The following is a 14,120-nucleotide window of genomic DNA, read 5'->3' on the forward strand; positions in this document are numbered from 1 at the left end:
TAGACTACGTTGCACCTTCAAGAACAAAGGTTCTAAAGATAGTCATAAATATCAAGGGCCCATCAATGAACACTAGTCATTGCCCCTGTACTTGGGTGATTATTGTTGTTCCATTAGAATGTGGAAGAGCTCCCTAGGATGGGAATTTAATATTCTTTCAGTTGTTGTGTGAATCTCTACCTACTGTGGCAATACCCCATGAACACTTGAACACATTTATGTACCTTATATGTATGCCCAGGAGAACTTCCTCCCATATATCCTCCATTACAGACACTGCACACCAGTGATCCTCCCCTGCCATAGTTGTAACCCTTCTGTGCGCCAAAACTTCTTAAAAAAATGAAGCCCAGAATATCGCCAAATACAATTATTAGGAAAATGAAGTAATAATGATAGGTTTAAACATAAGAAATAAAATAATAATTTAGAAAAACTGAAACTAAAATAAAGTGAAAAAAAATTGGGATATTAAAAAAATGATGAAAAATATTAAAAAAAATTTTTTTTGACTTTTTGCATTTCATCACTGTAATATTTGTTGTCCTGTATGTACATTGGGATTTTCTTCCATTTCTTCTCCAGTGTCTTCACGTTTTTTTTTTTTTTTGTCTTCAAGGAAGTTTTAGGTCACAGTAAATTCACATACAGGATATAGGGGACTCCCACAACCCAACATCCTCTCCCCTTTCCCTCCTCTTTTTTTTTTTTTTTTTTAAACTCTTCTGTGTTTTCTGGAAGCCCTTTTTTTTTTTTAAGATTTCTTTATTTATTTATTACCCCCCCCCAGTTGTCTGTTCTCTCTGTCTATTGGCTGTGTGTTCTTCTTTGTCCGCTTCTGTTGTCAGCGGCGTGGGAATCTGTGTTTCTTTTTGTTGCGTCGTCTTGCTGTGTCAGCTCTCCGTGTGTGCAGCGCCATTCCTGGGCAGGCTGCACTTTCTTTCGCGCTGGGTGGCTCTCCTTACGGGGTGCACTCCTTGCGCATGGGGCTCCCCTATGCGGGGGACACCCCTGCGTGGCACAGCACTCCTTGTGCGCATCAGCATTGTGCATGGGCCAGCTGCACACGGGTCAAGGAGGCCCGGGGTTTCAACCGTGGGCCTCCCATGTGGTAGACAGACACCGTAACCACTGGGCCAAGTCCGCTTCCCTCCTCTCCCTCCTCTTGTATCAATAACCTTTTTATATGTAGATGGTACTTTTGCTACAACTGGAGTGTAAGTATTGATACATAGCTACCAACCATGGTCAGTGGTTCACATTATGATTTATACATTAGACCATACACTTTTATAAAATTTTTGATGAAATTTAACATGTCCTGTATCCATCATTGCAAGATCATGCAGAACACGTCCATTGCCCTCTAAATACCACCTCCTCCATCTATTCTGTTCCTCCCTCCCCCTCCCTTTGGGGTCCATGGCGACCACCAGGCTTCACTCCTTGAAGGAAAAGATTGATAGATACTTGCAACAATGCTGAGGGCTTGACACACTAGTCTGTCCTTCCCTATTAGGAACTGCCCATATTTTCAAGAGACACCCTCCCCTCTGATATGTTTGAGAACATATCAGACCTCCCCAGGATGAGATTCCAATTCCTTCATGCTCATTATGTGGGTCTCCACCCACAGATACAACACACTATGACATAATAATCACTTGCACATTCTCTAGAAGACTGCCCCAGGGACACCCTGTCCCAAATGCCCTCCAGTCCAACACCCTAAACCAGTAACCCTTTCTTGTCATATTGCCAGTAGAGCTTTCTCAACATTCCCTATTCCCTCCTCCCAGTTCCATGGACTGTCCAACCTATCTTCCCCACCCTCCCTGTCCCCCTGTCAAGCTTGCACTGCCCAACCCAATGTATCACCACACTCCTGTCACATCCCTTCACTGCACAACTACTCACTTCCACCTTATCATAGATTTTGCCCATATGGGCATTCGCTCACAACCTTCTCCCTTTGTATTTCCTGTAAACCTATCTTCCAGACTCTAGCTGTCTGCGTTGTTTGGATTTGCTTAATTCATATCAGAGAGGTCATGTAATATTTGTCCTGAAATACCTGGCTTGTATTGAAATACCTGGCTTGACTCACTCAACATAAGGGCCTCAAGATTAATCCATGTTATCCTGTGTGTTAGTACTGTATTCCTTCTGGCAGCTGAGTAGTATTCTGTTGTATGTATATACTACATTTTGTTTATCCATTCATCAGTTAATGGGTATTTGGGTTGATTCCAACTTTTGACAATAGTGAATAATGCTGCAATCATTGGTTTGCATATATCTGTTCGTGTCTTTGCTTTCAGTTCTTCTGGATATATACCCAGCAGTGGAATTGCTGGGTCATATGGCAGATCTATACTTAGTTTTTTGAGGAACCGCCAAACTGTCTTCCATAATGGTTGGACCCACCAGCAATGGATGAAGGTTCCCATTCCTCCACATCCTCTCCAACACTTGTAGTCCTGTTTTTTTAATGGCTGCCAAGTCTAATGGGTATAAGATGGTATCTCATTGTAGTTTTGTTTTGATAATGCATTCATTTGTATATTTTCATGGCCTCAGAAATGCTTTTAAATTAGCAAATTGTCATTGTGAAAGCCAGTTGATTTCTGGTATATTGTTTGGCAGCATTTAGCAAACTGAAACCGCTCCCAAAATTATTCCTCAACTCTGACTTTCGGATGTCTTATCTGTTTGTCCCTCTGGAATCTTTAACTGTGTTGCAGATCAAATTCCCCATCTTATGTTTGAAAAATGACTGACTGACTTCTTTTTTGTTTTGTTCTCGCAATCACTCAGCCTTGAAAATTCTTACACTAGTGGTTTGCTAAGTTCTGTTACTTTTATCTATCTTGTAGTGTCACTTTTATCTGACCACTACCTTTCCATTTCTGTTATTTATATCATAGTAGAGAAATATGGATATTTATGACTTTATTCTTAAATTATTAAAATTACCTCCTCATTGGTCTCTTCTTTGGGTCTTTTCTTAACTTTCCATCCTTCTGGTATCCTACTACCATATTATTTTCAGCCATGCCATTTTTTCCTCTTCACATAAGCTTCACAGATTATTATCTAAAAGACAAATTCTCAGAATGAAGCTTTGTATTCAGACCATCCATAATCTACTTCTAACCCTTTTTACTGGGGCTGTCTTTATTTACATGTAATTATTGTCCTCAGATTTTGTATTGTTTGTTCATTCATTCATACGCTTAAGTATTTATTGCGTGCCTACTAGGAGTTAGGCACTGACTCTTGAAGGAATTGAGTACCTGCCTGTGGCAGTTTGATATTGTTTATTAATTCCAAAAATAATTGGATTGTGTTTGTAAACTTGTCTGTTCCTCTGGGCTTATTAGATTGTATTAGATTCCGAGGTTTCACTTTTACTTTGTTAAATCAAGATTAGGACTTTTATTTGACCACATCATTAGGGCGACTTGGTTTGAGTCTGTCCTACCCCCACTCCCCTGACCTGTGGGCTATAGAAATGGATAATCAAAGACTGGGAAGTAAATCCACAGAGAAAGAGAACACAGGGTTTAGCTCTGGATGCAGGAGCCCCAGCGAGAGAGCCAAGCTGTTCCCCTGATAGTTTGCAGCTGGAAAGAAATGAGCCCTGGGGAGAGAGGCAAGCCTTATGCCAGCCTACAGCTGAGATCTGAAGAAGTTGGAGCCTTAGGAGGAAGAGGAAGGCTGAACCCTCGCAGAGACCAGCAGCTGTCTTCCTCTAACACGTGGCAACAGACTTTGGTGAAGAAAGTAACTTACTGTTTATGGCCTTGTGGCTGTAAGGTTCTGTCCCAAATAAATGTCCTTTATAAAAGCCAACAGATTTCTGGTATTTTACATCAGCACCCCTTTGGCTGACTTAATATACTGCCCTATCTCCCACCCCCATTTTTGTTCATATATGACTAGTGAAATTTTACTGTTCCTAATGGTCCAGATACTTGTGTCATTGCATAAATCAAACTAAATGCAGACCCATGAATATACTTGTCTAAAGTAGTAGCTGGTAACAGACCAGGACTGGACTCACTCCCAGGCTCTTGTTCTACCCATTGCTCTCTGGTGCTTCTGAACACAACAAAAGCCTAGCATATTGACTTTGTTTTCAGGCTCAATCTCCCTCATTCATCCAGTTCCACTCAGTTGATTCTGCCTCATTACCTCTTCCTAATTTTGTGTTTTCTTCTATTTTTCTTACCTTCTTTCTCATCCAATTCTTTTTGACCCCTTCTTGATTTTGAGCTTTAGTAGCACTTTCTCTATTTGCCCATAATGACTGACTCCATTAAAAAAAAAAATTCCAGCTATTTAAAAAAAAATTAGGTACAGTTGACATACCCTAAACTATATATTTAAAGGGCATTATTATATGAGTGTTGACATATGTATACACTTGTGAAACCATCACCACAGTGGTGAACATATCTATCACCCCCTAAAGTTTCCTTGTGACCCTTGATAATCCTTTCGCTTCATCCTGTTCCCAGGCAAACTTGGATCTGCTTTTTGTCACTATAGGTAAGTTTGCATTTTCTGGAATTTTAAATAAATGTAATCTTATATCTCTGTGTCTAATATCTTTAAGCAAAATTATTTTGTGGTTTATCCATGTTATTGAATGTGCAATAGTTGATTCTTTTTTATTGTTGAGTATTATTACATTTTCTGTATATACCACAATTTGTCTAGCTATTCATCTGTTAATGGACATTTGGATTACATTCAGGTTTTGGCTGTTACAGATAAAACTGCTATGAATACTAGTATATAAGTCTTCGAGTAGACATATGCTTTCTTTTCTCTTGGGTAAATAGTTAGGAGTAGAAATACTGGGTTATGTGACTAGGTATGTGTATTAGTTAGCCAAAGGGATACTGATGTAGAGTACAAGAAATCTGTTGGCTTTTATAAAGGGTGTTCATTTGGGGTAAAAGCTTACAGCTACAAGGCCCTAAAGAGTCTAACTCAAGGTTACTTCCTTACCAAACTCTGTTGCCATGTGTTGAAGCAAGGTGGTGGATGACATCTGCAAGGCTTCAGCCTTCTTCTTCCCTCTTTTTTTTTTTAAAGATTTATTTATTTATTTCTCTCCCCTTCCCCCCTGCCCTGGATGTCTGTTCTGTGTCTATTAGTTTCGTCTTCTTCTTTGTTCACTTCTGTTGTCAGTGGCACAGGAATCTGTGTTTCTTTTTGTTGCGTCATCTTGTTGTGTCAGCTCTCCGTGTGGGCGGCGCCATTCTTAGGCAGGCTGCACTTTTCTTTCGCGCTGGGCGGCTCTCCTTACGGGGCACACTCCTTGCACGTGGGACTCCCCTACACGGGGACACCCCTGCATGGCAGGGCAATCCTTGTGTGCATCAGCACTGCACATGGGCCAGCTCCACATGGGTCAAGGAGGCCCGGGGTTTGAACCTTGGACCTCCCATGTGGTAGACGGACACTGTAACCACTGGGCCAAGTCTGGTTCCCTCTTCCCTCTTAAGGCTCCATGGGTCCAGCTTCTTCTGATCTCAGCTGTAGGCTGGCAGAGGGCTTGTCTCTCTTCCCAGGGCTTGTTTCTTTCTGAGCTCAACACCTCTGTTCTCTTCACAAGGTCAACTGTAAACTATCATGCAAATGGCTCATCTCTCTCCAGGGCCACAGGATCCTCTTCCATGTCTGTGGAGCTCTCTTTCTTTTCTTGTGCTTCTTCTTCTGTATCTGCTTCTGTGTGTATCTTCGATTGAGTGTCCATTTATATAGCCCACAAAGGGCGTGGGGACTGTTACACTGTACTGATGTGGTTGAATCAAAGCCCTAAACTTAACATAATATAAACAAAGGCATCTCAGCTGACTCTAATACAGTCAAAGGGTATCACACCCAGAGGGACAGACCAGTTTACAAACATAATCAAATATCTCTTTTGGAATTCATACTTAATACCAAAGTGCCACAGTATGTGTTTGACTTTAACAAACTTTCAAACTATTTCCTAAAATGGTTCATGTAGCAAATTGATATGCGGTTGACATACGATTCAGGCTTCTCAGTTAGCTTTTTAAATTTTACTTACTTCTGATTTTGGATAGTTTCTATTGCTGTGTCTTCAAGTTCATAAATCTTTTCTTGTTTAATCTGCCATTAATTGCTATTTTAAAGAATTAATTTTTTGTTAAAGAAGTTGTGGGTACATTAGTTAGTCAAAGGGGAGCTGATGAAAAGCATCAGAAATCTGTTGGCTTTTATAAAGGGTGTTTATTTGGGGTAAAAACTTAAGAGTTACAAGGCCCTAAAGAGTCCAGCTCAAGGTTACTTTCTCACCAAAGTCACTCGCCTCGTGTTGAAATAAGATGACTGCTGATCTCTTTGGAGGGGTAAGCCTTCCCCTCTGGGTTTTCTCTCTTGGCTGCAGACTGGCATAGGGCTTGCTTCTCAGGGCTTCCTCTCTCTCTCGGCATAGGGCTCCTTTATTTCTGGGTCTTCCATATCAGTCTTGGCTCTTTTCCCAAGGTTAACTGCAAAGTATCAGGCAAATGGCTTGTCTCTCCCTATGGCCCCAGGATCAAAAATGAGATATGCCTTACTGATGTATCCCAGTCAGAAGCCATAAATTGATTCCCTCTCCCCCAGATGGCTTCCTTGTCTGTCTGCTCATCATATCTGCTTGTTTTCTGCTCATCTTCCTTAGGAGTCACTGGGAACCGAATCTAGGACCTCCCATGTGGGAGGCGGGTGCCCAGCTGCTTGAGCCACATCTGTTCCCCCTAAATTGATTTTATCAAGTAAATTTAATCACAGACCCCTCACTGAATTTAATACAATCAAAGGTTATCACACCCAGAAAAATAGATTAGTTTACAGACATAATCTTTCACTTGGGATTCACAAAAATAACTCAAACTGTCACACTCTACCCTCTCAATCCCAAAAAGATATTCCAATATTCCATAAAAGCTGAAATCATTTTAGTAGCAATGCTAAGTATGAAAGCACATCACAATCAATTACAGAAATACACTTTGTCTTGGGGCAAAGACCCGTCTGGCAGTTGACCTGTGAAACTTAAAAAACAAGTTATCTGCTTCCAATATAGCAATGAGGTACAAATATAGGATAAACATTTGTATTACTCCACAAGGAGAGTTTGAGAGGGAAACCTCCATCACAGGTCTCCACAATTCCGAAAACCTGCATAGCAAACTCCTTTAGATGTCAAAGTGTGAGAGTAATTCTTTAGGTGATGGTTTCTGTGTTGGTAAGCCAAAGGGGTGCTGATGTAAAATATCTGAAATTGATTAGTATTTATAAAGGGTAATTATTTGGGGTAGGAGCTTACAGGTATCAGGCCATAAAGCATAAGTTACTTCCCTCACCAAAGTCTATTTTCACATGTTGGAACAAGATGGCTGCCGACGTCTGCGAGAGTTCAGGCTTCCTGGGTTCTTCCTTTCCTGGGGCTTGCATCTTTTTCCTCTGTGTGCTTACTTCCCGGGGCTCCAGCTTGAGCCTTCAGCATCAAACTCCAACATCAAAAACCCCCAACTCTTTCCTTTGCCATGCCTTTTATCTGTGAGTCTCCACCCACCAAGGGTTGGGGACTCAATGCTCTAATGACATGGCCCAGTCAAAGCCCTAATCATAACTTAAGCATGCCCGGGTACAGACCAGATTACAAACTAATCCAATATCTATTTTTGGAATTCATAACCTTATCAAGCTGCTAGTTAGTTTTCTTTGAAACATGGATCACCTTTCCTCCAATTTTCAATAATAGTTTCATCATTACCTTCTAAGGTTGTATTGGAAATAATTTTAGTCTCCATTTTCCTATCAACAGTCTCTTCAAAACTATCTAGGCCTTTTCCATCAAGCAACTCATCATTCCTCCAAAAAAAAAAAACTCTTACCCATTTATAAAACTGTTCTAGCACTTTTGGTAATTGTAACATACTGTATCCCACTCCTGGTACCAAATTCTATATTATTCTGCCAATGGGATACCAATGCAAATCTATTGGCTTTTATAAAGGGTATTTATTTGGGGTAAAAGCTTACAGTTACAAGACCTTAAAGAGTCCAACTCAAGGTTCCTTTCTCAACAAAGTCATTTGCTGCGTGTTGAAGCAAGATGGTTTCTGATCTCTGCAAGGGTTCTGCCTTCCCCTCTGGGCTTCCTCTCTCTCCTGGCATAAATCTTTCTTCTTTCTGGGTCTTTTGTCAGTTTTGACTCTCCTTCCAAGGTCAGCTGCATACTGTCAGTTGAATGTCTCATCTCCTCCTGGGGCCCCAGGATAAAAAATGACAGAGCTGTCTTTCTTCCCATGTGTTTTCTTAAGTGAGTGCCCATTTATATTCGCCCACGAAGGGCGTGGGGACTTGACCTGAGTTATGCATTACTGACATAGCCCAATCAGAAGCCCTAAATTTACTTTATCAAGTAAACTTAATCAGAGGCCCCTCATTGAATTTCATACAATTAAAGGGTATTATACCCAGAGGAATAGATTAGTTTACAGAAATAATCCTCCTCTTTTTGGCATTAATAAAAATAACCTGTCACAGTGAGTTTATACTGAATGTATACTGTATTTCATGCATTATAATTTTCTTCTTTAGGAGTTGAGGTTGGGTCTTTTTTAACCTTCCCTCTATCTACTTAATTATCTGAATATATAGAGTACAGTTACAATAACTATTTAAAAAAAATTTTTTTATTACTGAAGTTGTGAACTTAAAAAACAATCATGCATATGTGTTGAATTCCTATAGACCAACCCTTCACCAGCACACCATACCGTTGTGGAACATTGATTATAGATTATGAGATAATATTATCAGAATATTACCACTAAGTATGGTCTATAGTGTACATTTGGCATATTTTTTCCATACCCTCTATTAACACAGTACATCTTTGTCACTGATGAAAGATTATCACTGTACTTCTGTTGACTATAGTTCATAGATTGTATTAATTGTATTTTCCCCCTTCTTCTCCATATTCCCACCACCCTGCAATAGTGACATATTAATACATCTGTTCTAATTCACAGAAGGACATTCTTGCATTTGTACTATTAACCACAATCTTCATCCACCTCTGGGTTCACTATGTTATTCAGTTCCTAGATTATTCTCTAGCTTGCTTTCAATTTGCATTTACTTCCTACAATTACAAAATCTTTTAGTGTTCTTCTCTCCTAATTCTAAAGTTTATGTCAATTATGGGTTGGTTATGGTTAACTGAGTAGTCTCTTCATTATGGGTTATATTTTCCTTCCCGTGCATACCTTGTATTCTTTGATTTGATGCCAGACATTCTACATTTTACCTAGTTGAGTGCTAAATAATTTTGTATTCCTATAAATACTTTGAACTTTGCTCTGAGAGGCAGTTAAGTTACTTGGAAAGAGATGGATTCTTGCAGGTCTTGCTTTTTGATTTGTTATTTGGTCTGAAGTAGTATTCACTGTAGGGCTGATCTGATTATTCACTACTACCGAGGCAAGATCCTTTTAAGTATTCTACCATATGCCCTGTAAATTGGGTTTTTCATTCTGGCTGGAAGAAACAGGCACTGTTTCCTGCCCTGTATGAGTTGGGCACTGATTTCTAATTTTTTTCCTGCCCCCTTTCCCTTCCAACCTTATCCTTGAATAACTCATTTCCTCTCAATTCCTCTCGTTTCAAGCTATGGTCAGTACTCTGCTTTATACCTGACTGGAACAGTCTCATCTGTGGGGTTCATTCTGTCTGTACCTCTCTTTTCTTTAATACTCCCTCCCTGAAATGTGGCTGCTGTAGACTCCCTGGAATCTCAGTTCCATCTCCTCTAATCTGGAGTCCCCCAGGCTCCATCGCAATTTACCCACCCTGTGCTTTGGCCTGGATACTCTCAAGGCAGTAAGCTGGGCACTTACTGAGGTCACCTCTGTTTTTTCCCGCCTCTCAGGGATCCTTGTCCTTCATTGCTTGATGTCACTTGTTTTCAAAACCTTTGTTTCATGTATTTTGTTGTGTTCCTTTGAGGAGGGAGGGATTATTTTAGGCTGAGGTTAAATCTGTATCTGATAATGGATCTTGGTTGAAAGTGGAAGAATTGGTTCATGGTTGCTGGTTTTTGTTTTGGTAGCAGTTTTATCGAGATGTAAGTCACATCATACACCATTCTCCTATTTAAGGTGCACAATTTAATGGATTTTAGTATATTCCCACAATTGTGCAATTGTACTGCAGTTTTAGAAAATTCCTCAGAAAGGTACCCCATTTCCTTTAGCTGTAATCTCCCAGTCTCCCTATTTTCCCTAATCTTAGACAACTACTAATCTAGTTTCTATTTGTTTACTTATTTTTCATATAAATGGAATACTATAATATACAGTATTTTGTGACTGGGTTATTTGAATTAGTAGAATTTTTTTAACAAATCGATTTTATTGTTCCATATTAATAAAACATATAATTCATCCAAAGTGTACAGTTGGTGGCATTTGGTATAATCACATAGTTGTGTATTTATCACTTCAGTCATAATTAGAGCATTTTCATTATTTCAATAATACTAATAACATATAAAAAACATACAAACAAGAAAATTCTTCACCCCTCAAAATGTGTTTCCCCTGTTATACACTGTTGCTATTTCTGGCTATTCTTGCACAATTATTTATATGTTTATTAAGCAGTTTTATTGAGATAAATTCACATATCACGCGATCTATCTAAAGAGTATAGTCAATGGCTTTTAGCATAAGTACTTTTATGCTAAAAGTATTTTTTTACACTAAAGAGGAAAAACTCCACACCCCTTAGCATGCCTTCCCTAGCCTTACATAATCACTAATCAAATTTTATCTTTATAAATTGATTTATATTTACATTTTGTATAAATGGAATCATACAATATGTTACATAATATATTTAGCTCATTATTTAGCTCATATTAATGCAGTCTTACAGTATTTGTCCTTTTGTGTCTGGCTTGTTTCACTCAACATGTTCTCCAGGTTCATCCATGTTGTCCTATGCTTTATGACTTAATTTCTTCTTACAGCTACATAATATTCCATTGTGTAAATACACTATAATTTGTTTATCCATTCATTGATGGATGGACACTCGGGTTGTTTACAGCTTTTGGCAATTGTGAATAAGGCTGCTATGAACATAGGTGTGCAGATGTCAATTTGTGTCACTGCTCTCTGTTCTTCTGGGTATATACCCAGTTGTGGTATTGCAGGGCCATGTGGCACGTTTATATTCAACTTCTTTAGGAACTGCCAAACAGTCCTCCGCCGTGGCTGTACCATTCTGCATTCCCACCAACAGTAGATAAGTGTTCTATCTCTCCTCATCCTCTCCAGCACTTGTAGTTCTCTGTCTTTTTAATAGTGGCCATTCTGACAAATGTGAAATGATATCTTACTGTAGTTTTGATTTGCATTTCCTAATCATTAGTGATGTTGAGCATTTATGTTTTTTTGTTTTCATTTCTATTTCTTCTTTGTACAAATGGCTATTCAAGTCTTATGCCCATTTTTTAGTTGGGCTCTTTCTCTTTATTGTTGATTTGTAACATCCCTTTATATTTCATGGCTATTAAACTCTTATCAGACATGTTATTTCCAAGTATTTTTCTCCCATTGCATCAGCTGCCTTTTCACCCTTTTGACAAAGTCCTGTGAGGTACAAAAGTATTTATCTATTTTAGTAGAATATTTTTAAGGTCCATCTTTGTATTGGCCTTTATCAGTACTTTATTCATTTTTATGGCTGAATAATACTCCATTGTAGGGCTATATTAGTGTGTTTAACCATTCATCAGTTGATGGACATTGGGTTGTTTCTACTTTTTGGTTTTTATGACTAATGTTCCTGTAAACATTCATGTCCAAAATTGCATGTAGCCATGTTTTAGTTTATTTTGGGTATATGGGTTAGTTTATAACTTTTATTATTTAAGGAATTGCAGAGTATTTTCCAAAGTGGCTGCACCATTTTATATTCCCAATAATGTATGAGAGTTCTGATTTCCCTGTATCTTTATTACCACTTACTATTTTCTGTTTTTTTTTTTTTTGAGCTTGCCATCCTCGTGGCTGTGAAACAGTATCTCATTGTGGTTTTGATTTGAATTTGTATCTTTTCATGTACTACTTTTTTAAAATCAGTTTTATTGATGCATGTTAATAAGGCATGCAGTCCGTCCAAAGTGTCTGGTCAATTGTATTTGGTTTAATCACAAAGTTGTATATTCACCAGTTCAGTCATTATTAGAGCATTTTCATTATTCCAATAATAATAATAAAAAAAAGACAAACCAGGAAAATTCTATCCCTTAATAATCAACTCTCAATCTCTGTGCTTCCCCTGCCTTACATAGTTGCTATTGTTTCTGTCCTATTTTTTTTGTATTTATATTTTGCTTAGATAGTGTCAAACAATATATAGTACCTTTGTCTAATTTCTTTCACTTAGTATATTTCCTTTTTTTTTTTTTTTGCCCTTAATGGAAGATTTTTATTATATTCCTATATACTACTGTCCATATTTTGCTTTGGTCATAGTTTTAATTTTTTTTTTATTTTTTAAGGAGGACCAGGGCTTGAACTTGGGACCTCATACATGGGAAGCAGGCTCTCAACCACTGAGCTGCATCTGCTTCCCAATGAAAGTTGTTTTTTTCATTTGTTTGTTTTTAGGAGGTACTGGGGATCAAACCCAGGACCTGGTATATGTGAAGCTAAATCACTGAGTTACATCCACTCTCCATTAAAAAAAATTTTTTTTTCTACTTTTGTTGTATTTTTGCCTGATATTAACATCTTGTAACATTAACACACATTTGTTCAGTTTCAAAGAAAAACCGTGTTATGTATGCAATATTATATATTCAGTATTACCTGTACTAATATTTCACATGAGGTTTTGCTATGCTACACAATCCCATGTTACATTTTTTAGCTTTCCTTCTAGTAATATATGTGACTTTATACTTTCCTTCTCAACCACTTCCTACCCATATATTAGCACTGCTAGTTACAAACACATTGATGTCCTTTCCCCATTTCTATTCATTTACAAAGATTTATTTATGAGTTCTGCACAGATTAACGGTCAACTTTACCTTCTTAAACCTCATTCTATTTTCTGGTGACCTATATTGTAGTTAACTCCTTGTGTTTACACAATATATTTAGTTCACAATAGTGCAGTCACACAGTATGCCATTTGTATATGTTCTTTGTGAAATGTCTATTTAGATCCTTTGCTCATTTTGAAATTTGGTTGTCTTTGTAGTATTGAGTTTTAAGTGTTCCTTGTATATTCTAGATTTTTTTTAAGTTCCTTATCAGTTCTTTGTTAAGACAACTAAACAAAGTTGTTTTTCACTTTTTTGAGAGTCCTTTGATGCATAAAAGTTTTGTAATTTTGGTGAGGTCAGTATTTGTATTTCTTTCTTGCTTGCTTGTGTTTTCGGTGTCAGGTCTAAGAAACCATTGCCAAATATAAGGTCATGAAGATTTACATATTTTCTTCTAAGGGTTTTATTGCCTTAGCTCTTTAATTTAGGTCTTTGATCTACTTTGAGTTAATTTTTGCATGGTGTCAGGTAGGGGTGTTTTGTTTTAAACACTCCAAGTCTTTTATCCTTCTGATGAAGGGGATATTTCTTAGAATTTGTTTTAGTTATTATTTTAAAAATTTTGGCTACTTTTTTCCATATCAACATTTGTAGCATCCTAATTCCTTAAAAAATGAATGTACAGTTATCTATTGTGGCTGTTAGCTTTTTATCATATATGGACATACTGTAGTTTTCCTTATGAGATAGCTGTACACAATTGGTTTGTTGCTACAGGGCAACTTTTCTGGGCATAGATATATCAATTACAGTTTGTTAGAGTTTAGAGTATATTATTGAATCCTTGTAGTAGCACTATTATTATCCCCTGTATAGATTTATGAGAAGATTGTGCCCCAGAGAAGTCAATTAATTTGACCCTAGTCACAATAGGAAGTGGAATAGCTTACATCACATGCTTAAAATAGCTCAGAAAAGCTGAGTTCTCAGCCTGGAGTTGCTGATCCTGGACACTATA

At 37.9% G+C, this 14,120-nt stretch overlaps 1 protein-coding gene across 7 annotated transcripts in view; it reads left to right on the top strand.

Annotated features, from left to right (window-relative positions):
* TRIM37 (tripartite motif containing 37) overlaps nt 1-14,120 on the top strand; it is a 223,966-nt gene that overhangs the window by 10,532 nt on the left and 199,314 nt on the right. Inside the window, exon 3 of one of the 7 annotated variants that reach the window (XM_071210892.1) lies at nt 4,524-4,554. The exons of the other annotated variants lie outside the window; for them this stretch is intronic. The gene's annotated coding sequence lies outside the window, so the exon portion shown is untranslated. The remainder of the gene's footprint in view (nt 1-4,523; nt 4,555-14,120) is intronic. 7 annotated transcript variants of the gene reach the window in all.

This window comes from Dasypus novemcinctus, chromosome 21 (assembly GCF_030445035.2).
Source record: "Dasypus novemcinctus isolate mDasNov1 chromosome 21, mDasNov1.1.hap2, whole genome shotgun sequence".
NCBI lineage: Eukaryota > Metazoa > Chordata > Mammalia > Cingulata > Dasypodidae > Dasypus > Dasypus novemcinctus.